This window comes from Microcaecilia unicolor, chromosome 4 (assembly GCF_901765095.1).
Source record: "Microcaecilia unicolor chromosome 4, aMicUni1.1, whole genome shotgun sequence".
NCBI lineage: Eukaryota > Metazoa > Chordata > Amphibia > Gymnophiona > Siphonopidae > Microcaecilia > Microcaecilia unicolor.
Window position 1 is genome coordinate 12,964,880 of NC_044034.1, and position 26,190 is coordinate 12,991,069.

A 26,190-nucleotide genomic window follows, 5' to 3' on the forward strand; every position below is an offset into this window, starting at 1 on the left:
AGGGTGGGCAATTAATGCGTTAATAACACTATAAATGCATTAATATTTTAATGCATACCTTGTTGTTTGATGCTGCCTGTTTTTTTTTAATGCTGACCCAACCCTCCCCCACACGTATGTCTCCAGCAGGGCTTGGGATTTTTTCTTGGGAGCTGCCTCAAACTCCTTCTCTCCCCCTGCACGGACAGACTCTGCAGATACTTGAGCTGCATGGTGCATGAAGTTGGGGAAGATCTCTTGAGACTTCAAACTGCAATACTTCCACAAATTCCTTCACTGCATGACTCAAGTATCTGCAGAGCCCAATGACTGTGCAGGGCGAGACAAGGAGTTTGAGGCAACGCTGAGCCTGAGCCCTGCTGTACAAGTAAATGTAGGGATTGGGGAAGAAAACTTGGTGAAGGCTGGGCATTCGGGCATGAGAGAAACTGGGTGAAGGCTGTTTGAAACTTTATTCTTTAATGCCCAAAATGCTGTGATTAAGCGCACTTAATTGCATGATTAACATGTTTAATCTCATAATTAATCACTATTAAAATTTTTAATCATTGTCCTCCTCTAATATATTTTTATATCATTGTACTTATCTCTCTTCTCTGAGATCTGATCATTGTTCATCTTTATTTTAATACAGATTGGTGGATGGAATGTGGCAGATATACAGGTAACAATCTGATATATAACTAATTATACCAAACCATCAAATCCACTAATGTGTCCTTTGACTGTGATCCCGCTATACAGACAGACACCTACAGCCAGTGTTAGGGATCAATTTCACCCCTGTGATAGAGAAGACAATGTGTGTTTCCCCTGATCAGGGTCAGGGAGTGATCCCTCTGGTTCAGACCTGGCAAATTTCTCACATTTATTGGGAGACTTCCGCTTTCTCAAGTAATATCTGAAAATTCCACAAGGGAGAGAATGACTCCCACTCAGCAGTATGTGATAGTCCCAGGACTTTTCACCAAATAATACAGTACAGTTTACTTCTGGAAATAATCACCCTAGAGTGGCCAAGAGGGATACAGTAAATGGCCTCCAAAAACTGCTTGCAAAATGGAATAAACATATTTAATCTGATGACCAGATTAAGACAAGAACTGTTTCCATCTGAATGATACAGTATAGTTTGCTTCTGGAAATGGCCACCAAGCATCCGGTGGGTGAGTTACAAGCTACATGTACCAATCGTAAGAGAAAGAAACATGTGATGTGTCTTAGTGACAAAATAGGTGTGTTGGATAAGCTTCATTCCAGCATGTCTGTTTCTGCCTTAAATTTTAATGAATCAACAATCTGATCCATCCAGCAAAAAAAGGAAGAGATTCAGTGGTCTGTTCGTGAAGCAGAACCAGAAAGTTCCAAAACTACATCTGTGCTTCATGATGAGTCAGTAGAAAAGATGGAAAAGTGGTTAAATTTGTGGATTATGCAAATGGTTGATTAAAAAAAAGCACTGTGGACATCATTGCTGTGAGGATGAAACCAAACAGATTTATAAACACGTCACCCAGGGTCAGGAAAGCGTGAAACCCTTTTCTGCTAGTTCTGGCTGTCTTGTGTTGGGGTCTGCACCCACCTTAGCCAAACCCCAACTGATTACTGCTAGAACACCCACGTTCTTCAATTTGTTTCTTACACTAATTAAACAAATAATACTTACTCAGAAGTGAAATAAAGAGAAAAGTTTATTCTGGAAACAAGTAAATAGTAGCTCAAGCAGAGGCTTATAGCAAGTCTGAAATACAGAAAAGAAATGATTAGATAGACTTCCTTGGGTCCACTCCAGTTCACTGCCCTGGAAACAAGGAAGCCCAACCTACATAGATTTCCCTCATTTTTATACAATTGATTTAGTACATGTTATACAATAAACCGGAAACTAGTTACCATTTTAGCACATCCCACTAACCAATCATCTACTTTCCTAATCCAACACATCTGATTTCTATCCTATCAATTATCAGTTCATACCCTAATTCCTACATAGCAGTTACACCACTCCACCTGATATGAGTCATAAAGCCATCTTCACCCACCTTCTAGTAACTTCTCTCCCACTATACTTTCTGTCAGGAAATCTTGACCCAAGAATTAATACAAATCTAAATATCCATTAAAGTTATCTTAATTACATTGGACCATTCTATATGCATGTACTTATCTTCTAAAACCTTGTAACAAAGTTCACAATCAATAATTTATTAAGCTGCCTGGTACAGTATCTTGCCCTAGACTTGATCTTAACACTGGTCAGCAAAAATACAGAAAAAGCAGGGTTTTTTTTTCGATTCTCATTACTCACTCTCCCAGATCTTGTATAACCGTCTCTCAGCCGCTCACATCTGTCTCAGTAAAAAGGTCCACTTCCCTTTCTCCCATTGCTTGCCCAACAAATCACTCTGGACTCTTTGCTCATTAACTGATAATAGATTGGTAATTCTATCACCATGTAAAGCTAGATGGGAATCCACTCGAAATTCTGCATTCTTTTTCTTGGCTCCAACACTCTGGAATTGTCTTCCTAAAGAATTTAGGCTTGAGGACTCTTATACTCATTTCCGTAGAATTTTCAAAACATTCTTCTTTCAAGAATTTTTTGGAAATGTCACTTAGAACACTTTGAAAAAAAAAAAATAAAAGGGAGGTCATGCCCTCTGTTGTTCGATATGTATGAAAGTTTTATAACTGTATATTTTAATCTGGTTGGATTGTTGTGCTTTCCTATTTATTTTATTTATTTATTGTATTTGTATCCCACATTATCCCACCTCTTTGCAGGCTCAATGTGGCTTACAATATATAGTGGAAAGTGGAAATGAGAGGAGAGTTAATATTAGTGTAACAGTTCCAGAATTGCGTACTCATATAGGAAAAGGTTGATGCGTGCATTAGTTTATATTTTAGGCCTTTGCAATTTGGGAAGTGAAGATTGAGGAATGTGCGAGATGATCTTTTGGCATTCCTGGGTGGTAGGTCAATCAGGTCAGACATGTAAGCTGGAGCTTCGCTGTGGATGATTTTATGTACTAAGGTACATACTTCAAACGTGATGCGTTCTTTGAGTGGTAACCAGTGTAGTTTTTCTCGTAGGGGTTTTGCACTTTCGTATTTTGGTTTTCCAAATATGAGTCTTGCTGCTGTGTTCTCAGCTGTTTGGAGTTTTTTGAGTATGTGCTCTTTGCAGCCAGCGTATAGTGAGTTGCAGTAGTCTAGGTGACTAATGATTGTACCAGATTCCAGAAGATGGTTCTTGGGAAGAATGGTTTTACTCTTTTTAACTTCCACATTGAATGGAACATCTTTTTGGTCGTGATTTTTGCGTGGTTCTCAAGTGTTAGGTGCCGGTCGATGGTGACTCCAAGAATTTTCAGGTTTTCCGAAATTGGTAGAGTTAGTTTTGGGGTATCGATGGTGGTGAATTTGCTCATGTTGTGTTGGGAGGTGAGTACTAGGCATTGGGTTTTTTCTGCATTGAGTTTTAACTTAAAGGCATCTGCCCAGGAGTGCATGGTATGTAGACTTTGGCTGATTTCAGAGGAGATTTCTTTTTAGGTCTTGTTTGAATGGGATGTAGATTGTTACATCATCAGCGTAAATCTATGGGTTGAGGTTTTGCTTAGATAGTAGTTTGGCCAAGGGTGTCATCATTAGGTTAAATATGGTCGGTGAGAGGGGAGATCCCTGTGGAACTCCACATTCGGGTGTCCATGTGGCTGATGTAGTCGAATTTGATGTCACTTGGTACGAGCATGTAGTTAGGAATCCTTTAAACCAACTATCACTTATGGATTTCAGATTAGTGAATTTTAATTTGTTTTTAATATTTTATCTGATTGTAAACCGTTCTGATTTACGTTGTAATAAGACACGGTCTAGTAAATAAATAAACGATAAACACTCTAAATGCATAAATATGTTTTGGGGTCCATTTAGTTAGAAGGAGTGTGGGTCACATGGGTGTTCTTGCACAATTTCAAAAGGCCTGATCTAGCTAGCAAGGCTTGAAATCAGCATACAGAATAATTAGGGGGATGAAATTAATCTTACAGGTTACCCTTGTTTTATTATCCAGAGGAGTGCTCTGAATATACAAACATTAGGGGTCCTGAGACCCCCAAGTTCCCCACAACTCCGCCTCTCTCTAGCAAAAATCCCATAACTGTTTTGTTCTTCCGTGATAGGGTGTGGTGGAGGGGAGAAGTGAAGGACAAGGTGTGAGGAGAGAGAAGGACCAGCCAACAAGGGTAGGAAAAAAGTGGATTACTGAGAATAACATGAGAGAATGGTTAGAAGATATCAAACAAAGGTACCAGGTTGGGCTTCATCATAGATGAACAAATATTATAGGCAATCTGGGTTTATATCCTAAAACTAACTATAAATATACTTGGAATCAAAAAATTCAAAAAGAAAAGAAATGTATACTGGCTGTTGGCCTTCTTCAGCAGGATACTTAAGACCATCGTAGGGCTGTACAACTAAGAAAGATTATGGAGACAACAAAAAGAAGTTAGGTTTTCAATAAACATAGAAGTAAACCAGGATCTAATAGAAGAACATGAATCCCAGGAAGAGGCAATGAAATATCACGTAAACTGAGGTTACTACTGATTGCAACACGTCTGGGGTTTGGTGCACCAGAATAGTCTGGGGAACTATCTTTTGTCTTAGCAAAATAAAAACAACAGTGTAACAGAACATTTATAACAGACAAACCAAGGAAAACTGCAATAGATAGGTACAATACAAAGCATGCAACACCTAGAACAAGATGGTCTAGACATAACACACTAAATAGGAAGCCACCAAGATGGCACCGCTGCTCCTGTGTCGAACCCAGGACGTGCTCCGGAGCGGCCTCCACGGGCTTGGGCCGCAGCAGAGCGTTAGACAGCGGGTGTGGCGGCGGCCCTGCCACACAGTCCGGCACCTGATCTTTCCCTCTAGCCGTAGGGCAGCGGTGACGGAAGCCTGTGCGGGGTGCGAGGCACAACGGAACCACCGAGGCACATCGCGGAAGCGGTGAGGGACGTGACACTAAATGTCTCTTGGGTTGCAGGAATAGGGCGAGGGTCAGATCGTGGAAAGATGACGTCATCCAACATCCGTGTGTCAGCACTGGAAGCGCTTTTGATATTTTGATATACGCTCGATCTCTGGAATGTAGACCTTTACTGGGGAAGGAAAGTCTGAAGAATGATGCAATGGAACAAAAAAAGTGAGGACAGCTGAAGGTGGATGTCAAGAAGCTAAAAATATGACCCAACACGGCCGTGTTTCGACTCCAGGGCCTGCATCAGGGGTCTATTAAATCTCTTGTGTTTGGCTGATGACGTAGTCATGAGAAGTATAGCTGTTAGGCTTCCTTAAACTGAGAAAATCCAGTGCTGCTGTACACCGTTACGGTAGAACGCATCTATGGCATCAACAACGTAAACCCTATTGGCTCACACGGCTTTAACGCCATACCTGATAGGTTGTTTTTTTTGAATGGAGGTTTCCCATTACAGCATTTGTTTTTAACTTTGGGTATCATTCTAATGACTTTTTAAAATATTTTATAGCATTGCTTACTGTCAGAGAGATTGTCATTAGAATGATACCCAATAACTCGTAACAAGAGCGATTAACACATCCAGCTGATTTCTCAGATGCAGGAGAGGACTTCTACCCAGTGAAAACAAGGACATGTAGGCACTGGAAGAAATCTTTATCCCCACAAAGCTTTAGATGTTATGGCCAGTCCTATTAGATCAGCAAATACGTCCCTGGAGAAGCCTAGTGGTCAGTGCAATGCACTGTGGAGAAGGTGACCAAGGCCCATAATCCACTACTAACTATTACACTTGTGGTGGAAAGTGTCAGTCCCCCAACCCCCCACCCAAAATTCCTATTGTACCCACATGTAGATGACACCTGCAGCCATAATGGCTATTGTAGTTGGGTACAGTAGGCTTTTGGTGATTTTGGAGGGCTCACCGTACAGTATGAGGGGGTAACAATGAGATGCATACCTGGGACCTTTTATGTGAAGTCCACTGCAGCACCCACAGGGTGCCCCATTGTTCTACTGGGATGTCTTTTTGACCAGTCTACTAAGAATGTTGGCCCCTTATACATCCCAACAATGTGTAGGAAATAGCCATTTTCAAATTTAAAAAAAATAGTCTTTTTCTGGTTTGAAAATGGCCAATTTATTTATTTATTTATTTTATTACATTTGTACCCCACATTATCCCACCTATTTGCAGGCTCAATGTGGCTTACAGAGTGTTATTATGACATATTCGTGAGGGAATAGTAGATATAGTCAGTGGTAGGATGAAGATATTTAGAGAAAGAGAAGAGGGTGTTAAGTAGGGTGATGTAGGAGGTGTAATTGGTTGTGTGGGTGGGTTGTGTAGTGATTTGTGTCTTTAGAGGTTCTTTTTGTAGGCTCTGTTGAAGAGATGTGTCTTCAAAGATTTGCGAAAGTTGCTTAGATTGTCCATGGTTTTTAAGGTTGGGGATAGCACATTCCATAGCTGTGTGCTTCTATACGAGAAGGTGGTGGCGTATGCTTGTTTGTATTTAAGCCCTTTACAGCTGGGGAAGTTCAAGTTGAGGAATTTCACTTCTTGATTTTTAGATGTTTTTAGTAAAACGTCCAAAGTCGGATTTAGATGTCATATCGAAAATGCCTCTCTGTGTTTTTCTGATTTTTGTTATGTGTTGTCCAATGCAGGAACCAAACCCTGTATTTCCTATAGGGATATGTATTCACATTCATGGTTTTGAGGAAAAATTGTTATAGCTGGAACCTAACTTCAGTTTCCCATAAGTACATTTCTTGGTATTCGCAAATTTGCAGTTTGTGATCTTTTTTGTTAGGGTTATGATAGGTCTGGATTTACCTGGACATGTCCGGGCGGGTTTTGCCAGTCTATCCATTTGTCTGGATTCAGGGTTGTGCCAATGCGGTAAGCCAGGTAAGCACCGCAGGGGGGAAGGGAGTGCTTGCCTTCGAGGGGCGCCACTGCCCTGCAGTCCGCTCACTTGCAAAATCTTTCACCTGAACTTGTGATTCTCCTATCTCTCCTCCCCTTTTCATGGTAAACTGGAAGTGAAAGCAAGGCAGCAGTATTCATTGAGGCAGGGAGGCTCTTCAAGTTACTTGAGAATACAACCAGATTGCTATTTATGCTTTGGTTTGGGGACAGCTCCTCAGTCAGGGTGAGTTTCAGAGCTTGCAACAGCATTCAAATTAAAGAGAACCTGAAATTTTAAAAGTGCTAAAAATAAGTTTTAAAAGTATTTGCCTTAAATCTAATTGCAGAATTCAGGTGCTGGGAGTCTGTACTTGGTTGTCATATGCTCAGATTTGTTTAAATCATATGCAAATTAGTCCGTTTTTGGGAGGTTCTCATTTGCATATTTATGGGTAAATAATGATGGACTGTTTACAGCCTTAATGTTAGGTCATGGCTCTGATCAAAATTGTGAAGTTTGATCCAAAAACAAAGGGTTTATCTAGTGTTTTTCACTAAAAATTCCCATGAGTGTCTGTATGTTAATCTGCATTAAAATAGAGTGCTCTGATTGGATGATCAGCTTCTGTTAAGAAATCTGCCCGGGAAGGGAACAGAGTGAGAGCTGTCCTTTGCCAAAAGAGACATCCAGCTGTGATTTCCTGTGTTTGTTGACTGAAGTTATAAGAGTGCCTGATTATGTGGTAAATGAGAAAATATAAGTGAAAAGAGATTGGTGGCGATTGAAGTTTCTCTAGTGAGAAAAGGAGCTGAATATTTCGGGATTACTTGAAGTTTATGAAGAATAGAAAAGGGTGAATTTCAGTTTAAGAGTGTTTAAATCCTATAAGCTATATAAAGGCTAGGTAGATTTAAGTGACTGTAAGCAAGGAAACTGATCTGAAATAAATATTTGATCTGAGATAGTTGATCAGAGACAAATGTTTGATCTGAATTATATCCTTTGGTGCAAAGGAGATTAGAAAAAGAATCTTTGGAAACTAAGAGGACTTTGCTCACATTTTGAATTAGCATTCCTATTTTGAGTTGGAAATCTTTGAAGTGTTATGTTTGGTTAGTAAAGAAATTAGAGTGTATACTACTAGATCCAGTAGGGAATCAGCAGTTCTACTGGTCTAATCCTGTACAATCTAACTGAAGAGTATTTCTTTCTGTTTACCAGTACAGTCAAATAATTCCATTCCACTTAAATAATTTTTTGTTATATATAAGGGAGTAGTATCTGGATTTATTGTAAATCAAATTGATTCCATTCACAGGAATTCATATTCACCTTCATGCATTCATCCGGTTTTATCTTTTAAGGATGATGTTTTATTCTATGTTCACTCTGTCTCTTGTGAGCTGAGCACAGTTAGTTTCCTCGGCTGGCACGACTACATATTAGAGGTATTTTGATACTGTGTGAAGTTTTACCACAGACGGGTGACATATATAAAGAGGGTGTCCGGGCTCCTCCCCGGGGCTTTTATACCCCGTTTCCTCTCCTCCCTCTCCCAGCGGGGTGCCCCTTTCGCGTGGGAACGCGACCACCTTGCTCCTGTCCTGGGCACCCTGCTGGCTGCCAACTAATGATTGCATTTCACGCAGGGTGACCTTTTCCCTACTCAAGGCTCCCGCTACGAGTGTTTTTAGCTTTTTAAACTTATCCGACGGGATTCGAGATACAAGCTCAATGCCCAGGAACTGTAGACGTGTAGTTGGATCACATGTTTTTTCTTTCGCTAAAGGGATATCGAATGATTTTGATATCTCACGGAATGAGTAAGTGTGCATTGGCAAGCTAGGCTGGCTGCCGGTCCGACGAACAGGAAGTCGTCTAGGTAATGTATGATGTTCTTTCTCCCCGAGGCTCTCTCGACTACCCAATGCAAGAACGTGCTGAAAGTTTCGAATATAGCGCAGGACACCGAACAACCCATGGGCATGCACTTATCGTAATAGTATTGCCCTTCGAACTTAAAACCTAGTATGGGGAAATTGTCTGGGTGTATCGGTAATAGCCGGAATGCCGACTCGATGTCCGCTTTGGCCATGAGTGCTCCCTGTCCTGATTGCCTCAGTAGTTGTACAGCCATGTCAAAAGTGGCATATTGCACTGAGCTAGCCTCGGGGGGAAGGAAATCGTTCACTGATCCGCCCGCCGGATAAGATAAGTTGTGTATAAGCCTATATTTTCCTGGCTCTTTCTTGGGAATGATTGCTAGCGGGGAGACTATGAATTTTTCGAAAGGCTGATGGCAGAAAGGACCCGCCACTCTCCCTAAGCTTAATTCCTTAGTAATGCGCGCCCTGGCTTCCTGCCGCAAGCGTATTACTGAGGGGGAGTTCCTAGCAATTCTCCCTTGTTGTGTGCCGCAGTATGGAATTCTAAATCCGTGTGCAAAACCCTCTTCAACAGAAAATGCTTCCTTCCTGCGGGGGTATAGTGCTAACCAAGGCCGCATGGCAGCTAGGTTAACTGGGGAAGGAGCTTTTACCCTGTTCTGTGTGTCATATTTGGGCGGAGGTTCTGTCAGGGGCTTTCTTAACGCATTTGCTGGCTGGATGCGGTGCTCCGCACGAGGCACAAACATGCTTGAATTTGCAGCTCGGTAAGGTACATGTGGCTCTGTTGAATCTCCAGCAAATTCCATCTTGTGGACCAGCTGCTCTCCCTGCTCTGTGTAGCCCCCCAGGCCGAAAGGATCTACCTTGTGTGCCAGCTACCACCCCTCTGTTAGTCATCGTGTACATCCAAAGGTCCGCATCTTTCCAACCCCACCCTAATGCAGGATTACCATCCATCCTGTCCCTATATTCCTCGTCATATTTTAACCATCTGTATCCCTCGTAGTCCCTATAAGCATATGTTGTGGGCATATGCCAGCATCGGGCTAAATTGGTTTGGGTCGGCATGTCCCGCGGTATCTATTACCCTGAGGAATGCCAATAACCAGTTAAATAACGATCTTGGTGTACTGCTGGCTCGTGTAACTGTCTTTTCTTTTGAGTCTTTGCTTCATATCTTACTCCTCTTCCTCCCCTCTAGCACCTGAAACATGTCAAAGTATTTTCTGTTCTTTATCTTTTTACAGATGGACTTGGGCACAAGCCGCCATATGTGCGGTAACGCTGCTGGGGGGGGGGGTGGTCGTTCGTCCCTGGCACCCGCTGTCGCTAATTCCGCGCTTTGTGCTTCGTCGTCCCCATCCGATGAAGAGGAAGATGAGGACGACGAACTCGAACTGCTCTCTGTGTCGGAGTCTCCTCGCCTACCCTTTTTCTTTCCTTTCCCTTTCTTTTTCTTCTTAGCTTTTTTGTCATTTGTAGTCTTGGCCTCACTGGCAAGCGCACCTTGACCTGTGTTTGAGCCCTCTCTCTCAGTGTGTGCGCCCTGCCCCCTTACCTTCGCTGCATTGCTCCCTTCTGACAAACCTGCTCTCTGCCCCGCCTTCACATCAACATTTACATTCTCATGTGTGCCACTGGACGTACCTGCGGTGTCCAGCATCTGCGTATCGTCTCTCTTAGCAGGGTCCCGTATCGGGTTAACCGGGTTCGTGCCCCCGTAACTAGGGTCTGGTTTGCCCGAGGCCCCTGTGTGTGCCGGGTGTTGGGCAGCATCCGTCGCTTGCCATGGCTGGTAAGGGGGGGGGGGCCAAATCCTGGCCACGCCCCATAGTATGGCGGTTGTGGGGGGTAGCCCCATCCTATCCCATACGGCCATGGAGGCGCGATCGTGTGCTGCCCTTGCCCCGCCATAGGCACCAAACTCTCCTTCGCCTGAGCAACTAAGGTCTGAGGCATCGTCCATCCCGGGAATGCTGGTGGGTGCGGCCAACTTCCTGAAGTGGCTGCATCTTGCCTTCCTTTGGCTTTCTTTTTCTTGTCTTTCTTGGCCGACATGGCGTCTGCGGTGACGGCGTCTCCGTCGCGTCGCTCCAGTCTGCATCGTTCGCCGTCTTCTCTTCTGCATGCATGGGTGATGCGCTGTGTCCGTCCTCCGCTCTGATTTCCTCTGTGGGACAGGTTTCGATCGCATCTGTACCTGCTTCCATTCTGATTGGGGAGGGTAATGCAAGGTAGCCGACAGACAAGGATCTAAATAGACTTAAGAGATAACAAGTTAATATCTGCCTCTCCGGTGTAGGTACATAATTGCCCAGATCCCCTTTTTCTTAAAATTATATAAGTGGCCTTATGCTTAACAATTATATATGATTCGCATAATCCTCTCGAGGGGCGCCGACTTCCTCCCGGTTGTCTCACTGTTTTTTTTTTTGGATGGCTGCCGCATTTCTTACACCTATTGCTTGATACCTGTCCTCACCAATGCAGCTGCCTCTTTCCCTTATTCATTGCTCGAGCTCTGCAATTGACTCTGCCCACTCCAAGAAGGCTGCCCTCCATAGAGCAATATACAGTTCCCGAATCGCCCTATCCAAGATGGCCACCCCCTGAATTCAAGCTAGCTCTAACCAATATGGCCGCCCTCTGCAGGCAAGCATGCCCTACCCATGAGGCCGCCTACATTCTGCCCTGAGACCACATTCCTCCCCGAAACTCCTATCCCCTCTCTTCTTTTTTTTTTTTTACTTACTGGTCGCCAGTCAGGTGAGGGCGCTGGGTCGCCCGACCACCCTCCCGGGGTGTCTTCGAGGGAAGGGGTCCTGCAACGCTGCTCCTCCCGGTGCCCGAATGGGATCGCGACTAAATCGCCCTGGAGCCCGAGCGACCCACCGCAGTCTGGCACGAATTGCCGCTGAATTCGCCACTCCTCGCTCGTCCTCCGCTCACCTCCCAGATCCGGCGCGGTCGCGTCAGGGTCTCCGGTGTAGGAGCGCTGCATGCGTCAGGAGCCGCTGCCTGCGCCCGGTGCAGGGGGATCGCCTGGGGCAGGGGAATCTACGCTGGGTCGCTCTGGCCTGGAACGCCACTCCGCTCTGGATCGCCGTGGCGTGCAGGTGAGGTGCTGCACCTGGAGCCCGGACGCGAAAGAGGGTGTCCGGGCTCCTCCCCGGGGCTTTTATACCCCGTTTCCTCTCCTCCCTCTCCCAGCGGGGTGCCCCTTTCGCATCGGGAACGCGACCACCTTGCTCCTGTCCTGGGCACCCCGCTGGCCAGAACGCGCATGCCCCCTCAGTGCACAGCGCCATGTTATCTCCGGCTCCGTGCACCCAAGGGGGCACTGCGCCTCTCTTTTCTCCTTGGATAGGATGTGATATGTGAAAATACATTTTGCTTTAATGAAATTGCTAAACTTTAGAGTCAGAGACTTATCAATGGGGGATACATACAGTGCTATTTTTTCCTGAGGTCCGGCTTACTTGCCTGCTCCCTTCTGTTCCTGCTCTGCTAGACCGGGGGGGGGGGGGGGGCGCCAACTGATAGTCTGCAGGGGGGGCACCAGAGACCCTAGGCATGGCCCTGTCTGGATTTCTGGAGAAACGGGCGGGCGGTGGGCCTATCCCAGCCTCCCTTTCCCTTACTTAAGTACATAAGTACATAAGTAGTGCCATACTGGGAAAGACCAAAGGTCCATCTAGCCCAGCATCCTGTCACCGACAGTGGCCAATCCAGGTCAAGGGCACCTGGCACGCTCCCCAAACGTAAAAACATTCCAGACAAGTTATACCTAAAAATGCGGAATTTTTCCAAGTCCATTTAATAGCGGTCTATGGACTTGTCCTTTAGGAATCTATCTAACCCCTTTTTAAACTCCGTCAAGCTAACCGCCCGTACCACGTTCTCCGGCAACGAATTCCAGAGTCTAATTACACGTTGGGTGAAGAAAAATTTTCTCCGATTCGTTTTAAATTTACCACACTGTAGCTTCAACTCATGCCCTCTAGTCCTAGTATTTTTGGATAGCGTGAACAGTCGCTTCACATCCACCCGATCCATTCCACTCATTATTTTATACACTTACTTACTTACTATCTACTGCCCTGGTGGTCTAGTGACATCTTCGGGGCAGGAAAGAGCCCCCTCTTTCCTGCCCGGAGCGCTGCCCTTGCCCTGCATACTCCTGTTGCTGTGATGGTCTCGGGATTCAAAATGGCCACCGAGAGTTGGAGTGGCTTCGCAAGACTTCAACTCTCCTGCCCCGAAGAGGTCACTAGACCACCAGGGCAGTAGATAGTAAGTAAGGGGAGGGCAGGTGACAGGGGAGGGGAATATGTGACAGGGGGCGGGGTGAGGGTGAGAAAGGGTGATGATGCAACAGGGGCGGGGGCGCGACATGTGTCCTCTTTTTTGGAGGACAAAATATGGTAACCCTATTTTTGGTGAACCAAACCATCGCGAATTCCGAGAATGGACTGTACATCCAAATTTAAATCAAAATAAATTTTGTAAACAACAGACTGGTCTCAGCCTCCATCTTCTGGAAAATCCTGAAATTTAGAAACACCTGTTGCAGTGGGATGTGTCTCTTCTGGAATGGGATAACAACACTGGACCTGGGGGTGGGGTTACCATATGGCTCCAGAAAAAGGAGAACAGATTGAGCCAGTCTGGGATTTTCTTCCATTGCTTTCAATGGAAGCAAAACCTGGACTGGATCAATCTGTCCTCCTTGTTTTGGAGCCATATGGTAACCCTGTTACCCTGGGGTGGGGAGAAGAACATGTGCTGGGCCTGGGGTGGGGGAAATGGAGATATGATGGACTGGGGGGGGGGGGGAGATGCACCTTTACTGGTGTTATATAGTCAGAGCTCTTTTTTTGTATTCAATATTTTGGGTGGAAGAACAGTGGATGGAATAAGTTATTTTTATTACTCAGATTTTTTCTTTGTTTGATTCAAACCACTCAGGGGTCGATATTCAAAGCAATTTAACTGGCCAAAAATGGCTCCTGACCAGTTAAATCACTAACCACTAATTTTCAGCACTGCTAAGGTGTCCCTATAACCAGCTCCTCCAAATGACACACTGATTACAATTTACAAGAAATTACTATTCTACCTATGAAAAGTTATTCCGTTATTATACTTCCTCTGTGTACATCCATATGCTGCACAAGACGGCATGTTTGAAAATATAAGTGAGATTAAATAAAAATGCCACCAAGAATAAAGAATGACAAGGAGGATGCAGCAGCTCATATTTGCTTTGTTTTGAGAGTACAAGGATGATGGCTGAGTGGGGGAAGGGAAACATAGATTAACCTAATTGGCTTCAATGTTTTGACGTCATCCCATGGAGTCAAATCTATGAGGCAGGAAGGTGATAATAGCCAATAGCAGAGCTCCTGTCAAAGAAAAATTGATTGACTGAAGAACCAGCAAATGAGGGTTAGAGGTAGGTGCAGGAGCAGCCAATGAAGGTTAGAGCTGGGTGTGTGAGGAGCCAATGAGGGTTAGCGGTGGGTGTGTGATAAGCTAATGAGAAGTGTTTGCTCATGTTTATTAATGTGTCTTTTCTCCGCAGTAAATGTGACTCTGGATCCTGAAACTGCTGGTCCTAATCTCCTCCTGTCTGAAGATGGGAAAAGTGTCAGATGGAAGTACACAGGACGGAATGTGCCGGACACTCCTCAGAGATTTGTTACTTATCCCATTGTGCTGGGGAGTGAGGGCTTCACCTCAGGGAGACATTACTGGGAGGTGGAGGTAGAGGTGGAGGATGATCCTTTCTGTATATTGGGAGTGTGTAAAGACTCTGTGAGGAGGAAGGGGGAGATCACACTGTCACCTGGGGAAGGATTCTGGACAGTGAGCCTGTGGTTTGGAGAGAGATGCTCTGCCCTCACCTCCCCTAAGACCCAGCTCCCCCTGAGTGAGATCCCCCGGGCAGTGGGGATTCTGCTGGACTATGAGGCAGGAAAGGTCTCGTTTTATGATGCAGAGAATAAATCTCATCTCTTCACCTCCACTGACACCTTCACAGGGAAACTCCGACCTTTCTTCTGGACCAATTCTGAAATTCCTCTGAGAATCCGCCAGTTACCAGCCTGGAATTAAACATCAGGACTCAAAATTGCCGCGCCCATTTTTGGCAAAAATTTTAAAAAGGAATTTTTTGTAGGTGCGCTGAAAAATAATTCTGCTCGTGCCCAAAACCCACGCCTACACTACCGCAGGCCACTTTTTACCACAGCTTAGTAAAAGGACCCCTTAATCTGAAGTCTCTTGCAGGATTGTGAGAGGTGGACAATTTTTCAGATTTGTGTTAAACATGTTCAAATCACTGCTACAGAAATATTAAAGTTTGAGGATTTCTTTCTTTCCTGTAAGATGGAAACCAGAAAACTTTCAGAGTCTGAAACATGAAATTATCCATATAATAATTTGTACCTCAAGGTTCTCTGGCTGGCTGGCTCTCTGGGTTCGTAACATCCTGACGGCAGCTCGCCTCCAGTGCTCTCATCCCTCTCACTGTCCCGCACGCACGTAAAGGCGAAATGATGTCAGATGAGGGCGGGAAGCTTGCCAGGTGCCCTTGGCCTGGATTGGCTGCTGTCATGGACAAGATGCTGGGCTCGATGGACCCTTGGTCTTTTCCCAGTATGGCATTACTTATGTACTTATGAGAGGGAAGGGAACGCTGGAGGCGAGCTGACGTTAGGATGTTATGAACACAAATGAAGGCAATGGAATGCTGGAGGCGACGTGAGCCCAAGCTGCCTGCAGGGAACGCTGATGGAGAAACGAGACCAACCTGCCTGCTGCCGCTGCAATCTGAGGTAAGATGGATGGCTTACAGGCATGGCGGCAGGAAGAACAGAGTCACTGGCCATGGAGGGGAGGGGAGAATCGCTGGACATGGATGGGACGGCAGGGCAGAAACGAATCGCTGTATATCAATGGGATGGGAGGTGAGGGGAGAATCGCAGAACACGGATGGGAGGGCAGGGGAGAGGAGAATCACTGGACATGGAGGGGAGGCCAAAATCACGGGACATGGAGAGGAGGGCAGGGCAGAGGAGAATCGCTGCACATAGATGGGATGGAAGGGAAGAATTGCTGGATATGGAGGGGAGGGCAGGGGAGAGAGGAGAAGCAGAGGGACACTCCAACGCACTGTACATCACAAGCGATGGGAGGACAGGGCAGAGGCGAATTCCTGGATATTGATGAGATGGGAAGCGAGGAGAGAATCGCGAGACACAGATGGGAGGGGAGGGCAGAACAGAGGAGAATCCCTGGACATCGAGGGGAGCCCAGAATCATGGGACACGGAGGGGAGGGCAGGGCAGAGGAGAATCACTAGACATAGATGGGAGGGGAGAGAAAAATCACTGGATATACAGGGGAGGGCAGGGGACAGATGAGAAGCAGAGGGACACTCCAACGTACTGTACATCACAAAAAAACCCCACTTCCAACACTATAGAGAAAACAATCCACATCCCCTATCCACACAGCATATTCCTCATTCTACACCCTTCCCAATTATTCCTAACAGTTCCCTTAAAAACATAATCGCCATTACATGATAACCTTGCTAGTGGGCTTTGTTGCACTAGTAGTATAATATGAGGGACAGAGATTGGATCAGAACCTGTGAATGTGATGTGAGGTTTCAATTTAACAGTGAGAGTGACAGAGATGGGATTAGAGCTCATGAATGCGAGGAGAGACCTCAATGGCACAGTAAGACTGGCAGAAATGGGATTAGAGCCTATAAATGTAAAGAGGGGTTTCAAGGATATAGTACTGTTTAAGAAGGCTTATTCCCCAGGTTCAACATAATCCGAATTAACTCTTACCATTAATATGATCCAAGGACACTAATTACCCGTTATTATCATTTACCTATTGCAGTTTAATTGTAATTTCTATTGTACTCTCAATTGTATAATTGTACCTCTTGTACTGTAGCCTTATTACAGATTTATTGTAAGCCACTTTGAGCCTGCAATCAGTGGGAAAATGTAGGATATAATTGTAATAATAAATAAATAGTGAAAGCAACAGATGATATAAAATATTGTGAATAAATAGTGAATAACCTGAAAATCTACAGCTCTATCTTCTGGGGAATCAATAATCATGAGATATTAAGTGAAACTGTAAGCTCAGTAGGGTAGGGACTCATTGTACCTCTATGTATTCTGTCTTTTATGATCTGTCATAAATACTGATGGTCAGCAGTGGGTTCAGCTCTGCAGCTCTGTTGACCCAGGAACAGTGCATAACTTAGACAGTGAGCCCACTAGGGGCTGTGCAAAATACCTGCAATAGAAATTGTAAATCGCGGGGTGGGGGGTGGGGTCACGTGATGGCAGGAACCTAGGCGGACATCCCGCAGCTGCTTTCCTCTCCATAGCTAATAAAACAGCTTCTTTTTCTCTTTTTACACCCCGAACTGCTCCCTACAAAGTCCGTGAATTGAAAGTGGAAGCACTACTACTACTACTACTATTTAGCATTTCTATAGCGCTACAAGGCATACGCAGCGCTGCACAAACATAGAAGAAAGACAGTCCCTGCTCAAAGAGCTTACAATCTAATAGACAAAGCTTACAATCTAATAGGAAGCATAGGTAACACTGATTGAGCACTTGCAAGCGACTGGGAGTGGATACAAGGTTATGCTGGCAAAGACCCCGCGAGCGCAGAAAGTACGCGGAGCACACCATGCGGCCAAAATGGCGACCAGGAAGGAGAAAGGAGAGGAGGCTCAGAGCCAGGCTATGCCAGTGGTTGCATTACAAGAAGCGGTGATCCAGGAGATTATGAAGCACATGGCAGCAGTATTGGATGATAAACTGTCGGCTTTACATGTTTTCATGGATGAGATGAAGGAAAGCATGGCAGCACAGAGTAATCATATACAGCTTGCCGAGGAACGGATCTCCCATCAAGAAGACCTGGTAAATGGTATAAACTCTCAGCTATCTGCGATGGAAAAGCGGTGCAAAATATTGGAAGATAGAGTGGAGGATCAAGAGAATAGGGCAGGCGTAATAATATTCGGTTGGTGGGAGTGCCGGAGTCTGTCAAAGAGAAGGAGATATGGGACTTGGTGGAATCCTGGTTACCGAAAGAGTTGGGTCTAGAGCTGGAGGGGCAGCGGCTCAGGGCAGAACGAGTACATCGTGTAGGAGCCCTTAAAGAACAGAGCAGCAGGCCACGTCCTGTGATTGCCCGCATCTTTAATTATGCAGATAAGGCCCACCTAATGGAAAAATATCACCAGCAAAGGAATTTGATATATCATGGGGCCACCGTGTTGATGTTCCAGGATTTCTCACCGAAAGTGGCTGAGCTTAGAAACGATTGTCACCATACTGCTCGCAACTTTACAACAAGGGGATAAAGTTCTCGTTACAATATCCGGCAAAGGTGAGAGTGCTGCACGAAGGGCACGTAATGTTTATGGAGAAACTAGAGGAACTTAAATCGTTTGTGGAAAGACTACATTAAATTAGAGACTTATTGAGGAAGTAGAAGGCCAGAGATTCAGTTGGAGCTTTGATGGAGCGTGGAGCAGAGTTGGAAATGCCCCAGGATACTAAGACTTTACATTGATTTATATGAGATTGATGGGCACTTACTGCGTGATAGTGATAACGTATTTTATTAAGTGACAGCAGAATCAACAGAATCGGGACATTATGTGGAAAGGTGTAACGACTGCAGGACTTGGCGGGAACTACCAGAGAGAATATATAACAGCAGTACGAGCAGCTGAGGGAGTGTTCTTAGTGATACCAGGGTATTTGTCGGAGCGCAGTTGACTCAGCGGGTGCTAATTGCATAGCTGCCAACACTCTGGACTGTGAATGTACATTGCTGCACAGCAGGCTATGCACCTTGTGTGCCCTTACAAGCAGTTGGTTAAGTATGAAGAGATGGAAAGGTTCTGTGGGAGAATGTTCAGTTTGTTTAGTATGTTACATATTTGAACAGCATATCGTGCACTGGGATTTAGTAATGGCATATTTGTGTGGGATTTGGTATGGGGTATAATTATAATTATAATGATTAATAATGCTATATATTTAGTGCGGTTTCGGTGAGGGGGAAGAGGGGGAGGAATAGAAGGGGGAGCGGCTCTCTTAGGAAAGGGTTGTAACACTGGGTGTTCTAAGAGGGAGGTGGGAGGGGGACTTACAGGGAGATGCATATATGTGGGGGGGGGGTGTAAGTGAGGAGGGGGAGTGGTGTAAGACGGGAGCGTGACTGGTTTGAAGAGTGTGTTTGGGGTAGTGGGGGTGGGGAGGCTCTGGGCAGGAGACGAGGGGGTGGGTACGGAGGGAATAAGTTGCATTGTAGAGAATGGAATGGAAATTACATTTGGAAGGAGAGGGGGGTGGTGAGCTGGGACATCACTCTAACTTTCAGATAGAATGCATTCTCATTAACTCAGCCTGGGCAGATGGGTAGTTTGAGAATTGGTTCTTTAAATGTTGATGGAATCTACTCACCGATAAAGCATACTAAAATTCTGTCCTACTGTGCTAAGATGAAAGTCGATGTGCTGTTTTTGCAAGAGACGCATCTTACGCAACAGGAATGTCGAAAATTGCAAAGAGGCTGGGTTTTTTTTTTTTGTTACATTTGTACCCCGCACTTTCCCACTCATGGCAGGCTCAATGCGGCAGGCAATGGAGGGTTAAGTGACTTGCCCAGAGTCACAAGGAGCTGCCTGTGCCAGGAATTGAACTCAATTCCCCAGGACCAAAGTCCACCACCCTAACCACTAGACCAGTCCTCATCCTTTAATAATAGACAAAGGGGAGTTGTCATCTTGTTCCATAAGCAGCACCATGTTAACATGCATAAATTAGTGCAGGATCCGGAGGGCCGGTTTGTTTTGTGGTTGGGGGAGATAGCTGATCAGAAGGTGGCCCTTTGCTCCATATATGCTCCAAACATATATTCCCATTCTTTTTTCTCAGGCATTTTGGCGCATTTGGTTTCAATTAGTGGGTATAAATTGGTGTTGGGTGGAGATTTTAATGTCACTGCAGATCCCCTGATAAATTGCAAGCCAGCAAAGCCGCGGCCTTCGACATGGAAGGATAAAGGGGTAAATTTTCTGGTAAGGGAACTGGGACTGCTGGATATTTGGAGGATATTACATCCGGAGTCATAGGACTACACTTTTTTTTCTCAGGTACATGGAGTATATGCGTGGCTTGATTACTCATAGATGCATCTTTCTTTTGAGGGCGAGCGCGGCAGATATAGTGGACGGAGTGGTGTCGGACCATTGTCTGATATGGGTAGATATACAATGGCGACAAGGGAGTGAGATGCGGTTGTGGGGTATGAATCCGACAATGTATCTAGATCTTGAGTTTCGCAACTTTTTGTTGGAGGTCTGGGAAAATTACCTCTCTGAAAATGATCCTGAGTCGGTGGACCCCGTTACTTATTGGGAAGCAGGGAAGGCAGTGATGCGGGGGCATATCCTAGCGTATACAGCAAAAAGAAACAGGGAGCGAAATAGTCGATTGTTAACTTTATCGAATCAGCTACAGCAGTTACGGGAGAGACATGTCAGACAGAGATGAGTAGACAAAAAAAGAATATTGGGACACCTGTAGGCAGATTAACAATATTTTAAATGCGAGAGCGACCCAGGACATAAATATGTACAAATACAATCTTTTTTTTTTTTTTAAATATCTTTATTAAGTCAATGATGAAGAAAAAACAGTGACAAAAATTATCTCATCAGCACACCACTGCTGTCCATAACCATACATTATAAGTGTAACATAAACTATAGGTGGGAGCACTAACACAACAGCTGAAATTGTCCACCCGTGACTCAGTTTTTCAAATACAATCTTTATCGATGGGGTAATAAAGCAGGAAAGTTGATGGCGGCTTTGGTGAAAAGCAGGGGGGCAAAGAAGATTATAACCAAGGTGAGAGCGTCAGAAGGACAGGTAGTGACAACAAATGAGGGCATACAGGAGGAGTTCGTGAAATTTTATTCAGCATTATATAATAAAGGAGAGACAGATAGGACACAGAGGGAAGTGTTTTTTCAGGATATGCTTCTCCCTCAGTTATCGCAGGACCAACGGGATCAGCTAAACGCGCCGGTAGCGGGGGAAGAGGTCCATCAGGCAGTCAAACAATTAAAATTAGCCAAGGCTCGATGGCCTAGGGCCTGAATTAGATTGTCAGCTCTTTGAGCAGGGACTGTCTTCTATGTATGGTGTACAGCGCTGCGTATGCCTTGTGGCGCTATAGAAATGATAAGTAGATAGAATTCTATAAGATTCTGGGTACCAAAGTATGTCCGCCTTTTCAAGAGCTATGCCATCATCTTTGTATTACAGGGGGAGGGCTCACACACACTCATATCGTGGTGCTCCCTAAGCCTGGGAGGAACAAAGAAATGTTGGGATCATATCAGCCGATATCGCTCCTCAATCAGGATATAAAATTATTTGCAAACATAATGGCACACAGATTGGGGAAAGTTCTACCTGAGTTAATTCACACGGATCAAGCGGGTTTTGTACCTGGGAGGTACGCCTCCTCTAATATTATGCGAGCTCTGACAGTCTTGCAGAAAAGGGGGGGCATACCTGAGGATGCAATCATTACAAGCTTAGATGCGGAGAAAGCTTTTGATAAGATCTTGTGGGATTACTTGTTTTGGGTATTATCTCAATTTGGCATGGGAGAATTTTTAGGAGGGATAAGAGCTCTATACAGCCATCCCACAGCACAGATTTTAATCAATGGAGCATTGTCCCCGACTCTCTCTCTGGAACAGGGCACGAGGCAAGGCTGCCCGCTTTCGCCTATGCTATTTGTGCTGTCGCTTGAACCTTTTGCTATTAAAATTAGGCAGACGGATAGAGTGCAGGGAATAAGAATGGGATCCAATGAATTTAAAATAAATTTGTTTGCTGATGACATGCTCATTTATTTGGACGAGGCTTTGACGAATGTCACTGATTTGGTTGAATTGCTTGTACAGTTTGGGTCCTTCTCAGGGCTACGGATTAATTTTGATAAGTCAGAGGCTTTGCCGGTGTCGTCGCCTTGTGCGTGTCGGCAAGTGGCCACATTTTCCTTAGCTTGGTCGTCGGGCACATTAAAATATCTGGGGGTGTACCTACATCGGGACATAAGAGTGGTCTATCGTCGCAATGTACAGCATAAACTGGACAGTCTCAAGGTGTTGTGCCATCGATGGAAGGATTTTCCGCTTTCCTTTATTGGGGAGGGTAGCATTAGTTAAAATGATCATGCTGCCAAAGATATTGTACTCCTTGCAGATGCTGCCCCTTTGGATTACAAGAAAAGATGAACTATATTACAAGGGGTTCATTGGTACATTTATTTGAGCAGGGAAAAGGGCAAGGGTCGGTTTTGCCAAATTAACGCAGAACAGGAATAGACGGGGATTAAATCTTCCGGACCTGCGATTGTACAATGTGGCGGCTCTGCTTCGGTGGATTTATGAATTACATTCTGCGGCAACCAAGTATGCACCACAATGTGTTTGGCAGGATGAGACTCTCCCATATTCGGCGTTCAATATTATGCAGATAGAGGGAAGCAGGAAAGGGGATTTGCATTTTTTGCTCCAGCCGTTGAGGAAGGCCTGGAATTGGTGGAGGGGAGGATTAGGAAAGGCCTCAGGGCCGTCTCCGTTTTTGGTGGCGGTAGATAATGCCCTTTTTCCAGCAGGCCTGGGAAAGTTGAGGTTTAAGGTATGGGCTAAAAATGGGTGTCGGTATGTGGGGCATTTTACTGAGTATGGGGAGGAAACGTTCCCTACATTTGAACAGGCGCAGGCTTACTGGAATTTGGGGCAGGCGGATTTGTTGCCCTACCTCCAATTGAGGCACTATTGTGCAAAAATGACTTCCATGAAAAATAGGGGGCCAACTTTTTCTCGGTTGGATAAGTTGTTTTGTCAGGTCCCGGAGCATATAAATCAACTGGCAGTGTGGTATTCCCTGGGAAGAGAGCAGAAGGAAGCTTCTTTTCTTGCTGGCTTAGCAAGGTGGTGGGGGGAGCAGTTGGGAGAGAAGATTACAGTGGACATGCTCGCCAATTATTTTACATGGGCATTCAGGGTGACACCCAGTGCTAATCTGCAAGAGATGCAGTTCAGGCTGTTACATGGTGCTTTTATAACATGGGAGAAAGGGCAGCAGATGGGGCTGAGGGATGACAGTGCCTGCATCAGATATAAACACAGAGTAGGAACGTTAGTCCATACTTTTTTGGAATGTATGAAGTTAGACGAGTTCTGGAGAGAGGTGCTGGAAGTGCTAGAGCGTATGCTGGCGGTTCCAATAGAGTGGTCCTATAGGATTCTGTTGCTGGGGGATGAATCTCAATTGTGGGAGCAGGGTCTCCATTACTCTCAGATACGGTTTGTGTGTGTAGCGCTAATGATGGCGTGGAAAACAGTCCTGGCATGCTGGATTAAGGAGGAGCCGCCGGCTGCGTGTTAGTGGCTGGTTAGGATGGCGCAGATGGCACGATGGAAACAGGAGAGACATAAGTTCGCCGGACAGAGAGGACAGGCATATAGATCCTTGTGGCAGCTTTATGAGGTGCTGTACTCGGGAACACAGGTTTCTCCAGGAGCGAGGGGGGGAGGGGGGGGGTTGGGGGACAGGGGTAGGGGGGAGGAGCTGGTTGGGATAGGGGTAGGTGGGGAGGAGGGGAAAATAAAAATAATTAGAAGGAAAGGGAGAAAGAGTTAACATCTGTTATGTTGGATTTATGTTGTCAGTTATGGTATAAAACCAGTTGTGTGAACTAGCAATTTTAATGTGATTGGCTTGTATTGGCTTGTTGTGTTACATTGCTATCTGCCTTTTCTCACAATAAAAATATTAAAAAAAAAAAAAAAAGAAATTGTAAATCGCAGTCACCTCAGGGATCACTTGCAATATATAAAGCACTGAAATAAAACAAATAAATAAAAGCTATTTTCCATTTGATTTTCTGTCACCCTTCATAGTTCGCAGGTAAAGAAGAGAGGGTAAAGCAGCATACAAGCATAAACATAAACAAAAAAATCAACACTGGGCCTTCAGGATAGGGATCAATGTCGTCCTTTATTATGAGGGTGACCCAACACAGGCCGTGTTTCGGCGTACAAGACTGCCTCAGGGGTCTGACATACAAAACACATTTTTATGGTTTTTATTTGAAAATGTAAATGTATATTATCATTAACCTTTGTTAATGCTACTAGTCTTGGATGTTTTCCAAATTAGGTTATCATTTTTATTCTATAAAGGCTCTGTTTGATAAGTATGTGAAATGTTTTTTATGACTTTTTTAACGTTTTGTATGTCAGACTCCTGAGGCAGGCGTCTTGTATGCCGAAACACGGCCCGTGTCGGGTCACCCTCATAATATGACTGACTTTTAGGATATTCGCAGAAGCAAACCGCCCCCAAACAAAGCCCACCTGATCTGAGTGTACCAAATGGGGGACCAAAGCTCCCAGACGAGCCACCAGAACTGTCGCTAAGATATTAATATCTTGATTCAACAAAGAAATTGGTTTGTAAGAACCCACCAGTGTCCCTTCTTTTCTCGGTTTCAGAAGAATAGTGATGTGGACATGATTCAACGTTGATCCCATTACGCCAGAAGAGCCAATCTCTTCGCACATAGACACAAAAGATGGAATTATCAACTCTTGCAATATTTTGTAATACTCCATACCCAAACCGTCCGGTCCCGGAGCCTTAGCTAATTTCAGATTCTTGACAGTTTGCTGAATCTCAGCCCCCTGCACCGGCGCATTCAACAACGCTTGCTGGTCACTGGTGAGGGAAGGAAGTTTCAACTTCTCAGACACTTCTCCTCTAAAAAGGAACCCTCTCCGTAAAGAGATGAATAAAAATTCATGAATTCCCTTTGAAAGACTCCCAGGCCCGTACATACGACACCTCTCTCACTCCTGATCTTGCCAATATAGCTTTTTGCAGACCGCTGCTTCACCAGCGATGTGAGAAGTTTACACATCTTATTACCCCATTGGTGCAGTCTATACTTAGACATCTTGATATTATAGCGAGCCCTTTCATCTAAGACTTCCTGTAGCTGTTTCCTGCAGTCTATGTAGGCTTTCCTTGCAGCTGCCAATGGTGATAGAATAAAAAGCCTCCTCGCCTTCTTCAATCTAATTGCTAGGTCTTTAATCCTAGATTTGCGACGCCTCGTCAGAGAAGCCATGCAAGCTATAATTTTTCCCCACAGCACCACCTTCGCTGCCTCCCAATACACCCTCGGGCCCACATCTTTCATATCATTTTTATCCTCATAGTCAAACCAACTCTTCCGCAAATAACTCCGAAATTCCCTATCCTGATATAAAGCCAGGCTCATGCGCCACCGGGCCAAACCCGACCCCTCACCCCACTGCATACAAACCCACACTGGTGCATGGTCTGAAACATCCATCTCTCCTATTCCCAACTGGACTGTCTTTTGAGTTAGTGAGTAGCAGTGGCGTAGCTACGTGGGGCCTGAGGGGGCCCGGGCCCCCGTAGATTTGGCCCTGGCCCCCTGCCCCACGATCCCCTTCAACCCCCCTCCCGCCACCAACTCTCCCCCGCCGTCGCCGCCCGCCCCGTCGCCGCAAATACCACCTTTCTTGAAGAGAGAGTTCCTTCCGCGCTCGAGTAGCGCCTTTCTTCAACGAAGTTCCGGCGATCAGCTGTTTCGACGCCGGCAGCGTCACCAGCGTCGAAACAGCTGATCGCCGGAACTTCGTTGAAGAAAGGCGCTACTCGAGCGCGGAAGGAACTCTCTCTTCAAGAAAAGTATCATTTGCGGCGACGGGGCGGGCGGCGACGGCGGGGGAGAGTTGGTGGCGGGAGGGGGTTTGAAGTGGATCGTGGGCAGGCCGGCAGGGGGGGGGGGGTCCGATGTGGTGGTGGCAGCGGCGGCGGCGGCTCGGGGGAGGGGGGCGGCTAAACAGTGCCCCCCCACCTCGGGCTCTGGCCCCCCCCTCCTGGCGAGGTCTGGCTACGCCCCTGGTGAGTAGGACACAAGCAGGTAGTCAAGGCGTGCATGGACTCTATGTGGATGCGAGAAAAAAGTGTAATCGCACTCATCTATATGCTGAAGGTGCCAGACATCCACCACCTCCAACTCTGTAATCACAAAATTCACCCTTCGCTTCTCGTGTTCTTTCCCTGCCTTCTTCGGGGGCCTACAATCTATCGATGGATCACTGGTGATGTTAAAATCTCCCCCCATAATTAGTGGA

General features: G+C 45.5%; 2 protein-coding genes across 3 annotated transcripts in view; both read left to right on the forward strand.

The window, feature by feature from the left end:
* Positions 1-7,753, forward strand: part of LOC115468312 (E3 ubiquitin-protein ligase TRIM41-like) — a 35,711-nt gene extending 27,958 nt beyond the window's left edge. Inside the window, exon 4 of one of the 2 annotated variants that reach the window (XM_030199956.1) lies at positions 7,744-7,753. The gene's annotated coding sequence lies outside the window, so the exon portion shown is untranslated. Of the gene's footprint in view, positions 1-634; positions 665-7,743 lie in introns of those variants that run through there. The other variant, XM_030199955.1, reaches the window with a different exon arrangement.
* The window catches only part of LOC115468205 (E3 ubiquitin-protein ligase TRIM39-like), a 1,720,076-nt gene that overhangs the window by 1,335,380 nt on the left and 358,506 nt on the right, over positions 1-26,190 (forward strand). The window lies entirely within an intron of this gene.